The 18423-nt window shown below is 43.4% G+C and overlaps 1 long non-coding RNA gene across 1 annotated transcript in view; it reads right to left on the reverse strand.

Annotated features, from left to right (window-relative positions):
• Positions 1-4301: 4301 nt before the first annotated feature.
• The window catches only part of LOC148373165 (uncharacterized), a 129470-nt gene continuing 115348 nt past the window's right edge, over positions 4302-18423 (reverse strand). The window contains exon 4 of the long non-coding RNA XR_015849595.1: positions 4302-4447. This is a non-coding gene — a long non-coding RNA (uncharacterized LOC148373165). The remainder of the gene's footprint in view (positions 4448-18423) is intronic.

An 18423-nucleotide genomic window follows, 5' to 3' on the forward strand; every position in this document is an offset into this window, starting at 1 on the left:
TTATTAGCATATTTGCTATTGGAGTCATCCAAAAGTCATTGAAAGTTATCCAATTAAAGTAACCCTACCCAACCCTGGATTTTATGTTAGTTTTGCCGGAGATCAAAGAGATCAAAGCCAGGAGAGAAGGCTTACCACGTGTTGTGAGTCATCATTTTATTCCTATTTAGTTTCTTTTGTCTTTTATTAGCATATTTGCTATTGGAGTCATCCAAAAGTCATTGAAAGTAATCCAGTTAAAGTAACCCTACCCAACCCTGGATTTTATGTTAGTTTTGCCGGAGATCAAAGCCAGGAGAGAAAGCTTACCGCATGTTGTGAATCATCATTTGATTCCTATTTAGTTTCTTTTGTCTTTTATTAGCATATTTGGTATTGGAGTAATCCAAAAGTCATTGAAAGTTATCCAATTAAAGTAACCCTACCCAACCCTGGATTTTATGTTAGTTTTGCCGGAGATCAAAGAGATCAAAGCCAGGAGAGAAGGCTTACCACGTGTTGTGAGTCATCATTTTATTCATATTTAGTTTCTTTTGTCTTTTATTAGCATATTTGCTATTGGAGTCATCCAAAAGTCATTGAAAGTAATCCAGTTAAAGTAACCCTACCCAACCCTGGATTTTATGTTAGTTTTGCCGGAGATCAAAGCCAGGAGAGAAGGCTTACCACGTGTTGTGAGTCATCATTTGATTCCTATTTAGTTTCTTTTGTCTTTTATGAGCATATTTGGCATTGGAGTCATCCAAAAGTCATTGAAAGTAATCCAGTTAAAGTAACCCTACCCAACCCTGGATTTTATGTTAGTTTTGCCGGAGATCAAAGCCAGGAGAGAAGGCTAACCACGTGTTGTGAGTCATCATTTGATTCCTATTTAGTTTCTTTTGTCTTTTATTAGCATATTTGGTATTGGAGTCATCCAAAAGTCATTGAAAGTAATCCAGTTCAAGTAACCCTACCCGAACCTGACAATTATCGCACAGTAATAACATCGTTGACCTTCAAGTTGTCCTTGAAAAACAAAACCCGAAAGGGCATCACCATGACACTCGTGCACAAAAAATATTTTTAACAGTATAGAAAATGGCGTTCAAGTACTAATAATCCAGATACATCCTCAAACGATGATCCAGACAACAAAGCTATTAAATGAACGCCCAAGAGTGTCATTCTAGGTTATTAACAGCGAGCTAAGGGAAAAAAATACATCCAGGTCATCAACTCGCCTGATTTCTAAAATGAGGAAATAGACAATCAATGCCCTAATCATCCTCTAGGGGGCGCCGTCATTAGTAAGCCGCAACAGTCCTTTGTGCTGATTGCTAATTAGGAGCAAAAACTCATCACCCTTCCCTGCTAACGACTCAACAAATGTGCCGCTAATTGTTGTTAGCAATTAGCATGCCGGGGGACGGGAACAGGTCGCAAAGTAGTCAAACAGTTTCATGTCGGGGGCGGGGACATCGAGACAATCGGAAAATGACAAACGCGGAGAGTTAGTGTAGAAGGAAACTTTCTTGTTGGGGTTAAGCAGATTATTAATATTAGAGTGTCTTTTACTCCAGAACTTTATTTCAGGAGTTGGAAACCCAAAATGTAGAAAGAACCATATCTTGTCTATCCATTTATCTCGACATCTATCTCGACATCTATCCATCTAGACATTTATCTCGACATCTATCTCGACATCTATCTATCTAGACATCTATCTAGACATCTATCTATCTATCTATCTAGACATCTATCTAGACATCTATCTAGACATATATCTAGACATCTATCCATCTATCTAGACATCTATCTAGACATCTATCTAGACATTTATCCATCTATCCATCTATCTAGACATCTATCCATCTATCTAGACATCTATCCATCTATCTAGACATCTATCTAGACATCTATCTAGACATCTATCTAGACATCTATCTAGGCATCTATCTAGACATCTATCCATCTATCTAGACATCTAGACATCTCTCTAGACATCTATCCATCTATCTAGATATCTATCTAGACATCTATCCATCTATCTAGACATCCATCTATCCATCTATACATCTATCAATCTATCTGGACTCTCTCTCTCTGTCTCTCTGTCTCTCTCTCTCTCTCACACCCCTTTTATCCCACTCTGTCTCTGTCTCTCACTCTCTGTGTCTCTCTTTTTCTCTTCCTTTGTTGCTCTTTGTCTCTTTCTCTCTCTGTGTCTTTTTAACTTCTTTTGCTCCAACTTCCTTTTTTCCTTTTCTCTTTCTCTCTTCAAAGCCTTTGCGCTTTCTTTTCACTTTTCTCTCCTATCTATTTCTGTTTGGATTTCTTTCTTCCTCTCCCTTTTTCCCCCCTCTCTCACGACTTTTTATCTTTTGTTTCTCACGCTCTCTCCCGCTCTCTCTTTCTTTCTTTGTCCCGCCCTCTCTCCTTTTCCCTCCCTCTTTCTCTTATTTCTTTCTTTCTCTTTTTCTTTAATCTACTAGTCCGGCCCCCGACAGAATGTTTTTTCTATCGTGTGGCCCCCGACTTAAAATGAGTTTGACATCCCTGCTCTAGATAGAAAGGGAAGAGGTAAAAATAGATTGGATAGATGAATGCCATTTCTGACCACTATGAGGTGCTAAAAACGCAAAGTTAGAAAATTGACTTGAAGGTCCTTCTGGTGTACTTTTCTCTTTTTCTGCTCTAGCTATGTTATTATCGGCATGCAGCGGTGTGACGCATGTTCTCCTTTATCCTAAATTGGAACGTTGGCACTTAAACGGAAAATGGATTTCTGCCAGGAACTGACAGCGGTCACCACGGCGACGCGAAAGACTCTGTCTCGGAACGCTCGACACATTTCCGGTTATTATCATAAAACTAAATTGTATAAATCCGTTTTATCTTCCCCGGGTCTCCTTATTCAATCCGACAATCTCAGCAGGATGTTTGACGCGGACAAAAGAAAACCTTTATGTCAGGTCCAGAACAAAGGGTGGACCCAATCGTGTAAAGTTTCTCACAAGTTCATTGATTGCAATGGCGGTGTCGGGGGACGGTAAAACAGGTCGATAGCCGGGACAGGAACGAATGAATGAAACTTGATTTTGAACATAAAAACAGAACAAAAACAATAACTCAACAACAAAATAATATTACATAACTTCTTCGAAAAGGGGCAGTATGTCAAAGACCAGAACGGACACAGGACTCAATTACATGCGTTTCTCAGATTGTATTGAAAGAGAGTGAGAGTAAGGCTTGCTTGATTTCTTGATCCGAAGACTGGCGGAGAGCGGGAACAAGCATCGGGAGTGACACTTCCGTGTCGGAAAACGACAGGCGGGAATGGCAAGTCGTTTGACCAGGGCTGGAGATCGGAGGCGATGTCGAGTTCGTAATAGTGGTCGTAGGCAGGCGGCAGGCAAAACAGTCGTAGTCAGGTTCGGAAACAGGGCGAAAAACGGGAATCGGGCAGGAAACGGGTTTTAACAGGGACGGAGTCGGACGGGAATGCTCGTTGAGTGAAACACAACAGCTCGCAACGATCTGACAAAGTTTGGACTGAAGTCGGGGGCTTAAGAAGGGTGTGGCCACCAATCAGCTTGTCCAGGCAAACAAGCTGCCACAGGTGTTCCAAATAGGGCAATTATGACATAGTAAGAAGCAGATGCTTAAATTCCCTACCCCTTCATCTTCCTTATTTAATACACCAATGATAATAACAATAGTAATAATATTAATAATAACAGTTATGATATAACAATAGCAACAATAACAACAAAGTTAACCATAGTTCTAGACGCACTATTCCCAATCTCTCGTATCACTCGTACCCCATTTTCTTCATCTCTGTATTCCACCAGGAATGTTATTTTGTATTTAAATTTGAACAAGTGAATAGTTGGACATTGTTTGATCTGGTCTTGTCAATTGTTCCAAATTTGACTCCGCACACAGACACGCACATACTTTTCCTGGTGGTTCTCACCTTTGGGATTAGGAATTGACTACAGCCTGTCACAATCACCCGGATCGGGAACACCTGTGTTCAGGATTTGGCGCCAACAGCCAGGACAGCTGATTGGCGCACCCTGTACGTTTAAATCCCCAGCTTCCGGTAACACTTGGTCCGATTGTTCTGTCAGGCGGGACGGAAGGAAAACTGAGATCACTTGCACTTGTTTCTTGGCTTTTATTGGAAGGAAGGAATAACATGACGTGAATATTCGATCCGTTGTTTGACGGACTGTCGAGACTTGACAGGCGGGTGAAGGTTTGGCGGGAATGGTCGTGGACAGGCGTAGTCGTCGTGTTGTCGGTCGGGGCTGGAGAAGAAGGGCGTCGTTGTGTTCGGAAGAGAGATCAGGAGTCAGGCGGGCAGGGCAGGTCGCAGGCAAATTCGGAAACGGGTCGGCATTGGAGATCAGGTAGAAAAACAGGAGGCGGGCAAAGAGTCGGAAGTACGGGCTTTCTGAGCAGATGGAAACAGATCGCATAGTACAATCGGACAAAGTGTTACCAGAAGCTGGGGATTTAAATGTACAGGGTGCGCCAATCAGCTGTCCTGGCTGTTGGCGCCAAATCCTGAACACAGGTGTTCCCGAACCAGGTGATTGTGACACAGCCTCTTAAGTTATAATTTCCCTTCTTTCCAAATGAAGAATTTATGCACGTTTTCTGGCACTATGTTTTTGTTGACCGGTTGTAGCAGTTGTGAAATGAAAAATTTTACTAAATCATGCAATTTTAAGAATTTGGACTGTAAGAATAAAATATGAGTATGATCTTGATATCCTTAAATGACTAAATTTTGTGCAGGCTTGGGGAGTAACGGAACATTTGGAACGGCAAAAATGATGTCGGCAAGCTGTTTGGATTGATTTTCATTTTGTTTCTGTCGCATTTTATGTTCATTTTGCCGGAGATCAAAGAGATCAAAGCCAGGAGAGAAAGCTTACCACGTGTTGTGAGTCATCATTTTATTCATATTTAGTTACACTAGTTAGTTATATTAATACACTGGACTGTGTGTACTGTAAGATCAAACATCCAGTTCGATCCACCATTTCTGTTTGTCCCTCAGCCCCATCCCCCCACCCCTCCCCCTCCGGAGGAAGCAGAGCCTATTTACAACAAAGACAACAAAGACAGTTAAAACATGTTCTTTGTTCCTTTATCTCTTTGGTCCATTATCCTCACTGTAAAATGTGGAACTGGAGTCGTCCAATTTCGTTGTTACAATATATCCCATGTTGTAACAATAACAATAAAGGCATATTCTATTCTATTCTAGTTTGTTTTGTCTTTTATGAGCATATTTGGTATTGGAGTCATCCAAAAGTCATTGAAAGTAATCCAGTTAAAGTAACCCTACCCAAGCCTGGTCAGGAGAGCAGAAACTCGGTCGGGATGAAAAACAGGTCGTAGCCAGAGACAAACGGGGAAAACAGACAGGTGGAAAAACGGGATCAAAAACGGGAGAGGCGGGAGTCAGGGTCGAAAAACGCTTGTATCAACAGAGGTTCGCAGACGGACTGACAACAGGAGAGTGACAGGACTGGGTTTAAATAGGGACAGGGAGCCAAATGAGCGGGCACAAATGATTCCAATCGGTAATCATGACAGTTTATAAGACGTGACATCCAAAGTCCACCTTATTGGGGATTTCCTTCTTATCAGGTTTACTTAGCTGCCTAGTACTGTTCAAAGCGGCGCTGCCACGAGCGGCTGCCTTTTCCAGCAGCTGCCCTATTGTTTTATTGTCTGCTCCTATCTTCGGTGTTTTTTTCTTCCCGTTTTGACAACTACACTATGGATTACTTCTATCCTATGGGACATGGGTTTTAGCGCACAAAAAATGCGTGTATTCAAGGAATTTCAACTCCTTGCACTGAAGAATTCTCGTGCCGGCGTGATGAACGGGCCTATCGTGGAAGAAGAGCCGGAGCTAGCGAAGCGGCTAGCGGCGTTATAAGTCTTCGGTACCGTCCGTAATCATGGTAAATGCGAACTCACGACCAAATAAGATCATCGAGTGCTGGTGGAAAACATCGAAGCGCACGGGGAGCGCAGTTGCCGTGTTTTGCGGAAACGTGGCTCACGTTTAGCATTCCGGACGCTAACGTGTAGCCACCCGGAGCTACCCGGGGCTATCCGGCTTCAACGCCGCTAAACAGAGACACGAAAGCCGGGGGGAATCGGAGAGGAGGCGGACTTGCTAACACGAGGTGGTGTATCCCTGGATTTTCACAAAGAAAAGATTTCCATCTACCGCAAGGATGTCGAACTTTTGGACTAGCGTGACGTCATCCACTCCGCTACAAGCACCCCTAGGGCATCATGTTCATCTGTTAATAAACAACAGGGTAGACTGCTGGAAGTGTGAATTTCCCTACGGGGATGAATAAAGTCTATCTATCTATTGCAATGTACCTCCATACGCATCTGCTTAATGGTCTTGCATAAACGGAATAATGTGTGGTTGTCACTTGAAATAAATAGCTTTTTAATCAAAGCCACGATTGAAATTTTCACGGGTACGTATCTTTTTGGGTCATTGCTCCTGCATAGGCCCGGCCGTCACCATGACGACGTCAATACTCGACGTCTCTCGGCATGAAGGACTTTAGGCCCATCGATTCGATTGTTTTCGAGTGCGCTTTCGCCCATTTGCCCGATGTTCGTTTACGCCGCCGCTCACTATTGTTTGTGTTATTATGGGATGGCGACTTTATTGCACGCCGACGATCGATACGGACGGACTCGTGTGACAAGACTGGACGGATGGAGATGTAATAAATGTCCCCGCAAAGATCTTCGGGTTTGGGTATTAACAAGTGAGTTACTCTCAGACATTTTGAGCCCTTAATGTTCTTCTTAAAATAGCAATGGATAGGTTGGTCGTTTTGGTTGTAACATTTCTCCGAATTCACTGTGTGAATATAACTTGTTTTTATATTCCGAAATATAAAAACAATCTTTCACACACACACACACACACACACACACATGAAGTAACGTTTCAATAATCAGTCGAATTGCATCTCTTGTACGTTTATCAGTTTTGTACTCTTTTATTTTGAAGTTGCATTTCCGGTGTATTTATCTGTTTCCTGTGTGACTAAAGTTAACTAGACACACGGGGGCGAGTAGAGTGGCCGGAGCCCGGGCCGGGGCGAGTGGTGGTGATGGCCCCGATGGGCCACTGGACAATGCTAAAAAATTTATTTACCTTAATGCTTGTTTTTTATTTGAGTAAATCTGCCAACATAGAGTTTATATAAGTTTTAACTTTATCACAATCTAAGACGCAGCATGGCAGCGCATGGTTAGCGCTTGTGCGGCACAGTTCATGTCATGGGAACCTGTCGTGGGTTCAAATCCAGCTCCAGACTTCCTGTGCGGAGTTTGTATGTTCTCCCCGTGCTTGCGTGGGTTTCCTCCGGGCACTCCCACGTTCCAAAAACATGCATTTCAGGTGAATTGGCTGGTCCAAATTGTCCCTAGGTGTGAATGAGCAAATGAGTTGTCTGTCCCTGTGTGCCCTGCGATTGGCTGGCAACCAGTTCAGGGTGTCCCCTGCCCACTGCCCGGAGATGGCTGGGATGGGCTCCAGCCCCCCCGCGACCCTAATGAGGATAAGCAGTACGGCTAATGAGATGAGATGAGATGAGACAATCTAAGACGTACCCAAAGTGAATGCTGTACTTGAAACAATCGGAGAAGAATTTGGAAAGTTAACACTTTGATGTTTTGTTCCGAATTAAATGAATCACTACAAAAGGGGAGACACTAGCTTGGAGCTCAAATTGGTACCTTGTCAAATTTGATTGTAATCTGAAAAAAAACATTGTATTTCACATATTTTGTCAGGACCAGAACGGAAACAGGACCCACTTGCGTGACGTTTAACTTAAGTTTGATTGAAAGAGAGCGCCCACAATCCGGGGATTGCTGGACGTGGGAAGCAGGTCGCTCTGATACTCGTATTGTGATCCGAACACGGAAGTGGATCTTCCGTAGCGAGCGATGGCGGTGTCAGGGATGGAAAAACAGGTCGGTAGCTGGGACTGGGAGAGCAAGACGTGGTCAGGGTCAGAAACGAGTCATAAGCCAGAACGGGAGCGTAGACGTAGTCGGGGACAAAAAGGTTTTAGGCCGGGATGGGAGAACAGACGTGGTCAGGAGCCAAACAAGTCGTAGCCGGAGACAGACTGGAGCAAAAACGGGACAGGTAAGAGTCAGTGTCGAAAAAAGGCTTGCCTCGTATACACTGAGGTTTGAAGACGGACTGACAACAGGGGACAGACAGGACTGGGTTCATATACTGACAGGGAGCCAATCAGAACCCGCAGCGGGTGGTGCTGAATGAGCAGGCACAGCTGAGTCACATCATTATGAGTCACATCATGGCGCCCAATTGGCCCCGCCTGTGTGACGCTAGCTAAATTGACAGATTGGCTTTCCGTCTATTTAAGCTCAGTGCTCTCACTCTTCCTTTGTCAGTCCGTCAACAAACCTCTGCCCCGCAAGACGCGGGTTTTGACTCAGTCCTGTTTCTTGTTGGTATTTCCAGTCCGGTATTGTTCCCTGTTTATTTTTGTCCTGTTTAATATCGGCTTTCAGTTTCGTTCCTGTCTAGTTTGACCTGTTTATTTCGATATCCTGTTTTGATATCTATCCTGTCTGTCCCGTCCTGTCCTGTATCGACCCCATCTGTCCGATATCTGCTCGGGCATTTGGTATCGATCTCGTCAGCCTCTGGCTTCCTATCATTCCACGCCAGACTTCTGCCTAACATGCATGACTCCCCATTTCCCATAAAACAAAAGGCTTGTGTGAGAAACGTCACGCGTTTGGGTCCCGATCCTGTTCCGGTTCATGACAAATAACCGTATCGGTATCGGCCCTGAAAAACAGTCCATCCCTAGTTAAAACGTATCATTTATTCACTCTCATATGTACCTGAAAGCATTTGAAGATTTTTTTTATTTTTAGCATTAGAATAAAGTTGATAAAATAAAAGAAAAACAAAAAAGTGTCCTTCATGAAACAAAGAAATGCACAACACACAACGTGCAGAAAACTCCCACAGAGGAGCACATTAAAAAGCGATTAGGCCTTTTCTATTCCCGTAGCGCGAGGCACCTGCTGCGTGCAGCTGCTTCCCCCTACGGCCTCAGCGGGGCGCCGTCGAGCGAGTCAGCAGCTAAAAGCGCGATTCAGCAAATGGAGCCGACAATTAGCTCGGGCAATTACCGCCTCTCGAAAGGCAGCGGCAAGACGAGACTGCGGCAAAAATGGCCATGTAGTCACGATTGCATTCGTTTTCCATCTATCGATCCATCCATGATCTATTATCCTCAGTAGGGTCGCGGGGGTGCTGGAGCCCATCTCAGCTGTCTTCGGGCAGTGGGCAAGGGACACCCTGAACCGGTTGCCAGCCAATCCCAGGGCACACAGAAACAGATCATCAGTTCTCTTATACCTAGCCACTCCTTTGCACATCTGTTCTCCTCTACACTACCGTACTCCATTGTTATTGTTATTGTATAGCGACTTGTTTACCTGACTGCCCATTTTGCACATCTGGTTAGCTGCTCCTCTTGCACTCTTTGCACTACTGTATAATACTATACATAGCTATTATTATTTAGTATATTATTACTATTTCAATACTCCAACTCAATATAACATTTTATTTATATCTGTACATTCAAGGAAAACCGACCAATTAACATGCATGTTTTTGGAATGTGGGAGGAAACCAGAGTGCTCGGAGGAAAACCCACACACGCACCGGGAGAACATGCAAACTCCACACAGGAGGTTCGATCTCATGACCTCAGAACTCTACTGGGGCCATTTAACCTGATATACATGTTTTTGGAATGTTGGAGGAAACCGGAGTGCCCGGAGGAAACCCACGCAAGCACGGGGAGAAAATGCAAACTCCACAAAGGAGGTTCGATCTGATGACCTCAGAACTTTACTGCAGCCAATTAACCTGACATGCATGTTTTTGGAATGTGGGAGGAAACCGGAGTGCCCGGGGGAAACCCACCCAAGCACAGGAAGAACATGCAAACTCCACACAGGAGGTTCGATCGGGTGACCTCAGAACTGTAATGCGGCCAATTAACCTGACATGCATGTTTTTAGAATGTGGGAAGAAACCGGAGTGCTCGGAGGAAAACCCACACACGCACGGGGAGAACATGCAAACTCCACACAGGAGGTTCGATCTCATGACCTCAGCACTCTTATCTATCTAACCACTGCACCGCCGTGCTGCGTTTTCCGTCTCTATCAGTTTTATTATTTAGTTATCGCATCATTACTGTAGTTTCCGGACTATAAGTCGCACCGGTCGAAAAATGAATAATTAAGAAGGAAAACAAATGAATTGGTCACACTCGGACTTTAAATCACGTTTTGGGGGGAAAATAATTTAATCAAACACAACACAAAAAACATCAATGTCATCTTGAAAGGAAATTTAAATTTTAATCAAATAGAGAATACGGTATACTCATGTGGTCAGGACCAGAACGGAGACAGGACCCACTTGCGTTGCGTTTCTCACAAGTTTTATTGGAAGAAAGAGAAAGGTGTTTGCTGGACGCGGGAGGCAAGTCACTCTTGTACTCAGATGCTCCGTAGCGAGTGATGGTGGTGTCAGGGACAAAAAAACAGGTCGGTAGCTGGGACTGGGAGAGCAAGGGGTGGTCAGATGTGAGTCGTAAGCCAAGACAGGAGAAAAAACGTAGTCGGGGACAAAAACAGGTCGGCAGCCGGGACTGGGAGAACAAGGCGTGGTCGGGGTCGGAAGCGAGTCATAAGCCAGGACGGGAGAGAAGACGTAGTCCAGGACAAAAAGAGGTCGTAAGCCAGGACAGGAGAAAAAACGTAGTCGGGGACAAAAACAGGTCGGCAGCCGGGACTGGGAGAGCAAGGCGTGGTCGGGGTCGGAAGCGAGTCGGAAGCCAGGACGGGAGAGAAGACGTAGTGCAGGACAAAAAGAGGTCGTAAGCCGGGACGGGAGAGCAGACGTGGCCAGGATCAAAAAGGGTCAAAGCCAGGGACAGACAGGAGCAAAAAACGGGACAGGTGGGAGTCACGGTCGTAAAAGTGAATTGTGAATTTCCCTGTGGGGATGAATAAAAGGCTTGCCTAGTGTTCACTGAGGTTCGCAGACGGACTGACAACAGGGGACTGACAGGACCACTATTATGCAAGTAGTCATGTTAACAATTAGCCACTTAGCATGGTTACATAAGGTGGAAGCAGCTTGCTAACATATAGCCACCTAGCATATCGTTGCAAAGGTAGGAGAAAGAGAACGCACAAAGAGATAATAACATCAACAATCGATCCAGATGAAATAAAAGAGCTCTCTGTTTTCCCACGTGGCCCTAAACGCAACGCGTGGACTTTTTCATCACGGTAGTTCGCAACACTCGTTAAAGCCAGATAAATACGCACGCGTTAAGACCATCATGCTAATTGCTCGTTAGCGATGCGCCAGAATTATCCTTGAGCGACCTTGAAGAGAAATTTAAAATTCAAATGGGAAGGGGGTACCCCCCCCTATGTGGGTTGTGTACTATGCTTAAAGGGATTGTCTGCAGGGTTGGGTAGGGTTACTTTAACTGGATTACTTTCAATGACTTTTGGATGACTCCAATAGCAAATATGCTAATAAAAGACAAAAGACACTAAATATGAGTAAAATGATGACTCACAACACGTGGTAAGCTTTCTCTCCTGGCTTTGATCTCTTTGATCTCCGGCAAAACGAACATAATATGCAGGGTTGGGTAGGGTTACTTTAACTGGATTACTTTCAATGACTTTTGGATGACTCCAATACCAAATACGCTATTAAAAGACAAAAGAAACTAAATCTGAATAAAATGGTGACTCACAACACGTGGTAAGCTTTCTCTCCCGGCTTTGATCTCTTTGATCTCCGGCAAAACTAACACAAAATGCAAGGTTGGGTAGGGTTCCTTTAACTGGATTACTTTCAATGACTTTTGGATTACTCCAATACCAATTATGCTAATAAAAGACAAAATAAACTAAATAGGAATCAAATGATGACTCACAACACGTGGTAAGCTTTCTCTCCCAGCTTTGATATCTTTGATTTTCGGCAAAAGGAACATCAAATGCCACAGAAACAAAATGAAAATCAATCCAAACAGCTTGCCGACATCATTTTGGCCGTTCCGTGTGTTCCGTTACTCCCCAAGCCTGCACAAAATGGAGTCATTTAATAAAATAGAACTCATGAAAGTGTTTTGAATTGTACTTTTTTTGTATTTCTTTCTTTTTTCTTTTCATCTGTATTTCCTTCTTTTTTTTCTTTGATTTCTTTTTTCATCCTATTTTCCGTTTTTTTTCAATCCTTTTCTCATTTTCTTTTGTCTTTTTGTTCTTATTTCGTATTTCATTTTTCTTTCCTTTTTCCTTGAATTTCTTCTTTTTATATCCCATTTTTTCCTCTTTATTTTGTTTGTCTTTTTCCCCCCCCCCATTTTTTTTATACTGTCTTCCTGCGCTGTTTTTCATTTTATTTTGTCTTTTTCATTCTTATTTCGTATTTCATTTTTCTTTTCTATTTCCTTGAATTTCTTCTTTTTCCTTTTTCCATCCCATTTTTCCCTTTTTATTTTGTTTGTCTTTTTAATTTTTTTTATTTCATTTTTCTTTTTTTTATCTTTCTTTTGGGAAAGGCTAGGCCAAAAATGAAGAAAATTAGTGCAGTTTGGTCACTTGTGTTTTTTTAGCATACGTTTATGGTTGCACGATGCAATATGGCAACATCCAGTGGTCAAATATTACACAGTGGCCCTTTAAAGCAGGGTTGTCAAAGTCATTTGAACTCAGGGGCCACGCGATAGAACAAACATTCTGTCGGGGGCCGGACTAGTAGATTCAAGAGAAAGAAAAAGCGAGATAAAGAAATAAGAGAAAGAGGGAGGGAAAAGGAGAGAGAGATAAAAAGTTGTGAGAGAGGGGGGAAAAAAAGGGAGAGGAAGAAAGAAATCCAAAGAGAAATAGAATGACAGAAGGAAAGAAAAGAGAAAAGAAAGCGCAAAGGGTAGGAAGAGAGAAAGAGAAAAGCGAGAAAAGGAAACAAGGAAATTAGAGCAAAAGAAGTTAAAAAGACACAGAGGGAGAAAGAGACAAAGAGCAACAAAGGAAGAGAAAAAGAGAGATAAAGAAATAAGAGAAAGAGGGAGGGAAAAGGAGAGAGGGCGGGACAAAAAAAAAGAGAGAGGGAGAGAGCGTGAGAAACAAAAGATAAAAAGTCGTGAGAGAGGGGGGAAAAAAAGGGAGAGGAAGAAAGAAATCCAAAGAGAAATAGAATGACAGAAGGAGAGAAAAGAAAGTGCAAAGGGTAGGAAGAGAGAAAGAGAAAAGAAAGAAAAGGAAAAAAGGAAGTTAGAGCAAAAGAGGTTAAAAGACACAGAGACAAAGAGCAACAAAGGAAGAGAAAAAGAGAGATAAAGAAATAAGAAAAAGAGGGAGGGAAAAGGAGAGAGGGCGGGACAAAAAAAAGAGAGAGGGAGAGAGCGTGAGAAACAAAAGATAAAAAGTCGTGAGAGAGGGGGGAAAAAACGGGAGAGGAAGAAAGAAATCCAAAGAGAAATAGAATGACAGAAGGAGAGAAAAGAGAAAAGAAAGTGCGAAGGGTAGGAAGAGAGAAAGAGAAAAGAGAGAAAAGGAAAAAAGGAAGTTAGAGCAAAAGAGGTTAAAAGACACAGAGAGAGAAAGAGCAACAAAGGAAGAGAAAAAGAGAGATAAAGAAATAAGAAAAAGAGGGAGGGAAAAGGAGAGAGGGCGGGACAAAAAAAAGAGAGAGGGGGAGAGAGCGTGAGAAACAAAAGATAAAAAGTCGTGAGAGAGGGGGGAAAAAAGGGAGAGGAAGAAAGAAATCCAAAGAGAAATAGAATGACAGAAGGAGAAAAAAGAGAAAAGAAAGTGCGAAGGGTAGGAAGAGAGAAAGAGAAAAGAGAGAAAAGGAAAAAAGGAAGTTAGAGCAAAAGAGGTTAAAAGACACAGAGAGAGAAAGAGCAACAAAGGAAGAGAAAAAGAGAGATAAAGAAATAAGAAAAAGAGGGAGGGAAAAGGAGAGAGGGCGGGACAAAAAAAAGAGAGAGGGGGAGAGAGCGTGAGAAACAAAAGATAAAAAGTCGTGAGAGAGGGGGGAAAAAAGGGAGAGGAAGAAAGAAATCCAAAGAGAAATAGAATGACAGAAGGAGAAAAAAGAGAAAAGAAAGTGCGAAGGGTAGGAAGAGAGAAAGAGAAAAGAGAGAAAAGGAAAAAAGGAAGTTAGAGCAAAAGAGGTTAAAAGACACAGAGAGAGAAAGAGCAACAAAGGAAGAGAAAAAGAGAGATAAAGAAATAAGAAAAAGAGGGAGGGAAAAGGAGAGAGGGCGGGACAAAAAAAAGAGAGAGGGGGAGAGAGCGTGAGAAACAAAAGATAAAAAGTCGTGAGAGAGGGGGGAAAAAAGGGAGAGGAAGAAAGAAATCCAAAGAGAAATAGAATGACAGAAGGAGAAAAAAGAGAAAAGAAAGTGCGAAGGGTAGGAAGAGAGAAAGAGAAAAGAGAGAAAAGGAAGTTAGAGCAAAAGAGGTTAAAAGACACAGAGAGAGACAAAGAGCAACAAAGGAAGAGAAATAGAGAGTGAAAGAGACAGAGTGGGAGAAAAGGGGTGGAAAAGAAAGAGAGAGAGAGAGAGAGAGAGAGAAATAAATACAAGTACAGTGTCTTTGTTGGAGGTACTTGGCTCTGGCAACATCAAGTGGACATATTTCGACCTCCAGCTTGTTTTTCTCTTGCGCTTCTCTGGCTTCAATCCCCCAGCGGGCCCGATCTGGCCCGCGGGCCTTCTGTTTGACACCTGCGCTTTAAAGCCTTGGCGTGCGTACTCACGGTGCAGTCAATAACACCGAGCTCAGCCATTTTGCTTTTCAGCCTCAAGCGCCAAAACCTGGCATGCAAAATGCAAAAAGACCGTATGCAAAAAAAACAAACCCCCGCGACCGAGCGGGTCATATATCAACATTGTTATCGTTTGACTGAAACTTCCCGTGCGGGTGTTCTTAAACACTTTGTCAGGACGTCGCCATAAATCATCGGATATTTACGACGCGGCATATTTGTCGAAGGGGAGCGTGTATAACGCTTTTGTTATTGGGTTTTTTTTCCGATTCCTTCCCGTTTGACACGCTGCCGGAGCGCTTCCGTCTCGTCTCGTAAAAAGAGAATAGGACGGAATTGTGATCTACGTCCCCGCTTTGCCCGCTAGCGTCCGATACCGGCTCTTCGAACCCCGGCCGGATTGGTCTGCAGATTAAAAACATAAAAATATGAGAAGAACCGTCCGCGGGGTCCCTAAGTGTGAAATAATGTCCAGACGATACGAGAACTTTGCCGCGGGAAAAGCTAATTCCGCCATAAACCTTTTACGAGTTTTCCCAAGTAGCTGCTGTAACTATAATATCCATACCAAACGGGAGTAGAGTGAACCCTCGCGATAACATGGTTCCCCAGGAGAAACTAGACGGGAACAAAAACTGGAGAAACTAACAAACGGGACAAAAACAGACAGGAACAAAACTGGAACCCGAAATTAAACGGGACGAAAATAAACGGGAACAATAACGGACTTGAAATACCAACAGCAAAGGAGGACGCTGAGAGCGCTGAGTTTCATATAGACAGAAAGCTAATCCCACAACGAGCCGCAGCTGGCGCCACACGGGCGGGGCCAATTGAGCACCATGGCAACCGTGACACACACGAGCGGGGCCAATTGGGCACCATGGTAACCGTGACACACACAGGCGCAGCCGATTGGGTGCCAAGGCAACCATGACATTAAGAGAAAGAACAGGATTTAGAGAGCGGCTGGCGAGCTGCATGCTAGCATCGGGTATCCTTGAATCGAACAGGTCTCTGAATAATTCAAATACAACCTTCCCGAATGTAGCATCATCCGTTTCATGGGTAATGGATCTGTTGTTAGGGAGATAGAGCCTTGCTAGTGGGAGCTTGTGAGAGTTGTTATGTAGCCTAGTCGCAGTGGGCCGGGTTGATTCGCGGACACAATAACAATCCACAAGCACCTCAGGGGACCATAGTGTTTTTGCACTCTTCTGTCTTTCCTCAGACTCCGATTTAATCGATGAATTTATTTTCAATGTAACGAACCGCTACAGGCTAGCCGTCGCCATGCTTTGCAGTTTGTCCTGGTGGCCATATTGACTAGTGCACCTAACCCACTGTTTGACTGAGAGCATACACCAGCCTATCACAGTTGCGCACAGAGGCAGTCATGCCGAGCCAACACACGCACACATGTAACTTACTTACTTATATCATTTGCTGTCTGCTGTCTGCTGCAGAACACTATGCACAATACGATGATATCAATGACATTAAATACAATTCAATTCAACATCGCAAAATAATGAACCAGCGTTAACTGAAGCCCGAAGTAGCGCATTGTCATGGTTAAGTGCCTGCAGTCCCTTTCTTTTCATACGTTTTCAAAACGTTGATTTTAATAACAATAAAGACGATTCTATTTTATACTATTCTTTCTCCAAGAGATGGTAGGATTACCTAAATTTTCAGTTCCTGATTACAAATGCTCTGCCCAGGAGAACCAAATCAGACAATTATCCAACAGCTACCATAAATACTCCAGGCTCCCACTTTACGTTGCTGACTCTTTTTTATTCCTGCTCAAGACATTCACTCATTAAGACGACAAGCTTCTCCTCCCAAGAGTTTCAGTTCCCTTCCCCTCCCAAGATCATCCACTCCCAACCATCTTCTTAAAGGTATTCCCAAATTATTTTTCAAGATTTTCTCCACCCTAAGTTTTTCCTCCTCAGCAGTCCTGGTTCTACTCTTATCAATAGTAATGTCCTTTTTTAGTTGATTGAATAAATGCCCCGGGCAGCACGGTGGCGCAGTGGTTAGCGCGTGCGCAGTACAGTTCTGAGGTCATGTGATTGAACCTCCTGTGTGGAGTTTGCATGTTCTCCCTCTGCTTGTGTGGGTTTCCTCCGGGCACGCCGGTTTCCTTCCATATTCCAAAAACATGCATGTCAGGTTAATTGGCCGCAGTACAGTTCTGAGGAAATGAGATCAAACCTCCTGTGTGGAGTTTGCATGTTCTCCCTGTGCTTGCGTGGGTTTCCTCCGGGCACTCCGGTTTCCTCCAACATTCCAAAAACATGTATATCAGGTTAAATGGCCGCAGTATAGTTCTGAGGCCATGTGATCGAACCTCCTGTGTGGAGTTTGCATGTTCTCCCCGTGCTTGTGTGGCTGCACTCTGGCTTCCTCCCACATTCCAAAAACATGCATGTCAGGTTAATTGGCCTCACCAAATCGTCCCTAGGTATGACTGATCGGGAGAGTTGTCTGTCTCTGGGACTGGCTGGCAAGCAGTTGAGGGTGTCCCCTGCTCACTGCCCGGATATAGCTGGGATGGGCTCCAGCATCCCCGCGACCCTACTGTGGATAAGCGGTGCAGATAATGGATGGATGGATGAAAAGCCCCCGATTTGGGTCTGGCACATCCCTGACATCTCCTTGTGTCCTGCATTTGGGTCCGAAACACTTATGCTAACTTGTATATTAGATAAGACTGGAGTAGCTTTTCAGAACGACACTTGCCGGTGCTTGCAAGTTCAAACTCATTCTCAATCAGTAAATGGAGTCGGAAACATCGGAGGGCGACCTCCCGCGCACTCCGAATAACGTTGTTCTTAGGACGGACGGGAACGCCGCCCGGAATGTCAACAAGCGTCTTCGACCTTACGAAGGACGCGGAGGTCGTCGCTATTTTGCTTACACGCGGACGCAACATTTTGGAGGATGCTAACGTCGCAAGCGACGCACAAGATGTAGAAAAACAAGGAGTGATACAACGGTTTTCCTGGCGCTAGAGCTGCTTTTGAATTGTTCTTTTTTTTTGTATTTTTCTTTTATGAGTCTTTTCATCTGTATTTCCTTCTTTTTTTCTTTGATTTCTTTTTTCATCCTATTTTTCCTGCTTTTTTTCAATCCTGTTTTCTTGCTCCTTTTTTCATTATCTTTTGTCTATTTCGCACTTATTTCGTATTTCATTTTTCTTTCCTTTTTCCTTGAATTTCTTCTTTTTCTTTTCCTTTTATATCCCATTTTTTCCTTTTTATTTTATTTTGTTTTTCTTTTCCTATTTTTTTCATTCTGTCTTCCTGCTCGGTTTTTCATTTTATTTTGTCTATTTCGTTCCCTATTTCGTATTTTATTTTTCTTTCCCATTTCCTTGATTTTCTTCTTTTTCCTTTTTCCATCCCATTTTTCCCATTTTTATTTTGTTTGTCTTTTTTAAATTTTTAAATTTATTTTTTCTTATTTTTTCTTTTCCTTTT

This window comes from Urocampus carinirostris, chromosome 2 (assembly GCF_059441175.1).
Source record: "Urocampus carinirostris isolate Australia breed hairy pipefish chromosome 2, RoL_Ucar_1.0, whole genome shotgun sequence".
NCBI lineage: Eukaryota > Metazoa > Chordata > Actinopteri > Syngnathiformes > Syngnathidae > Urocampus > Urocampus carinirostris.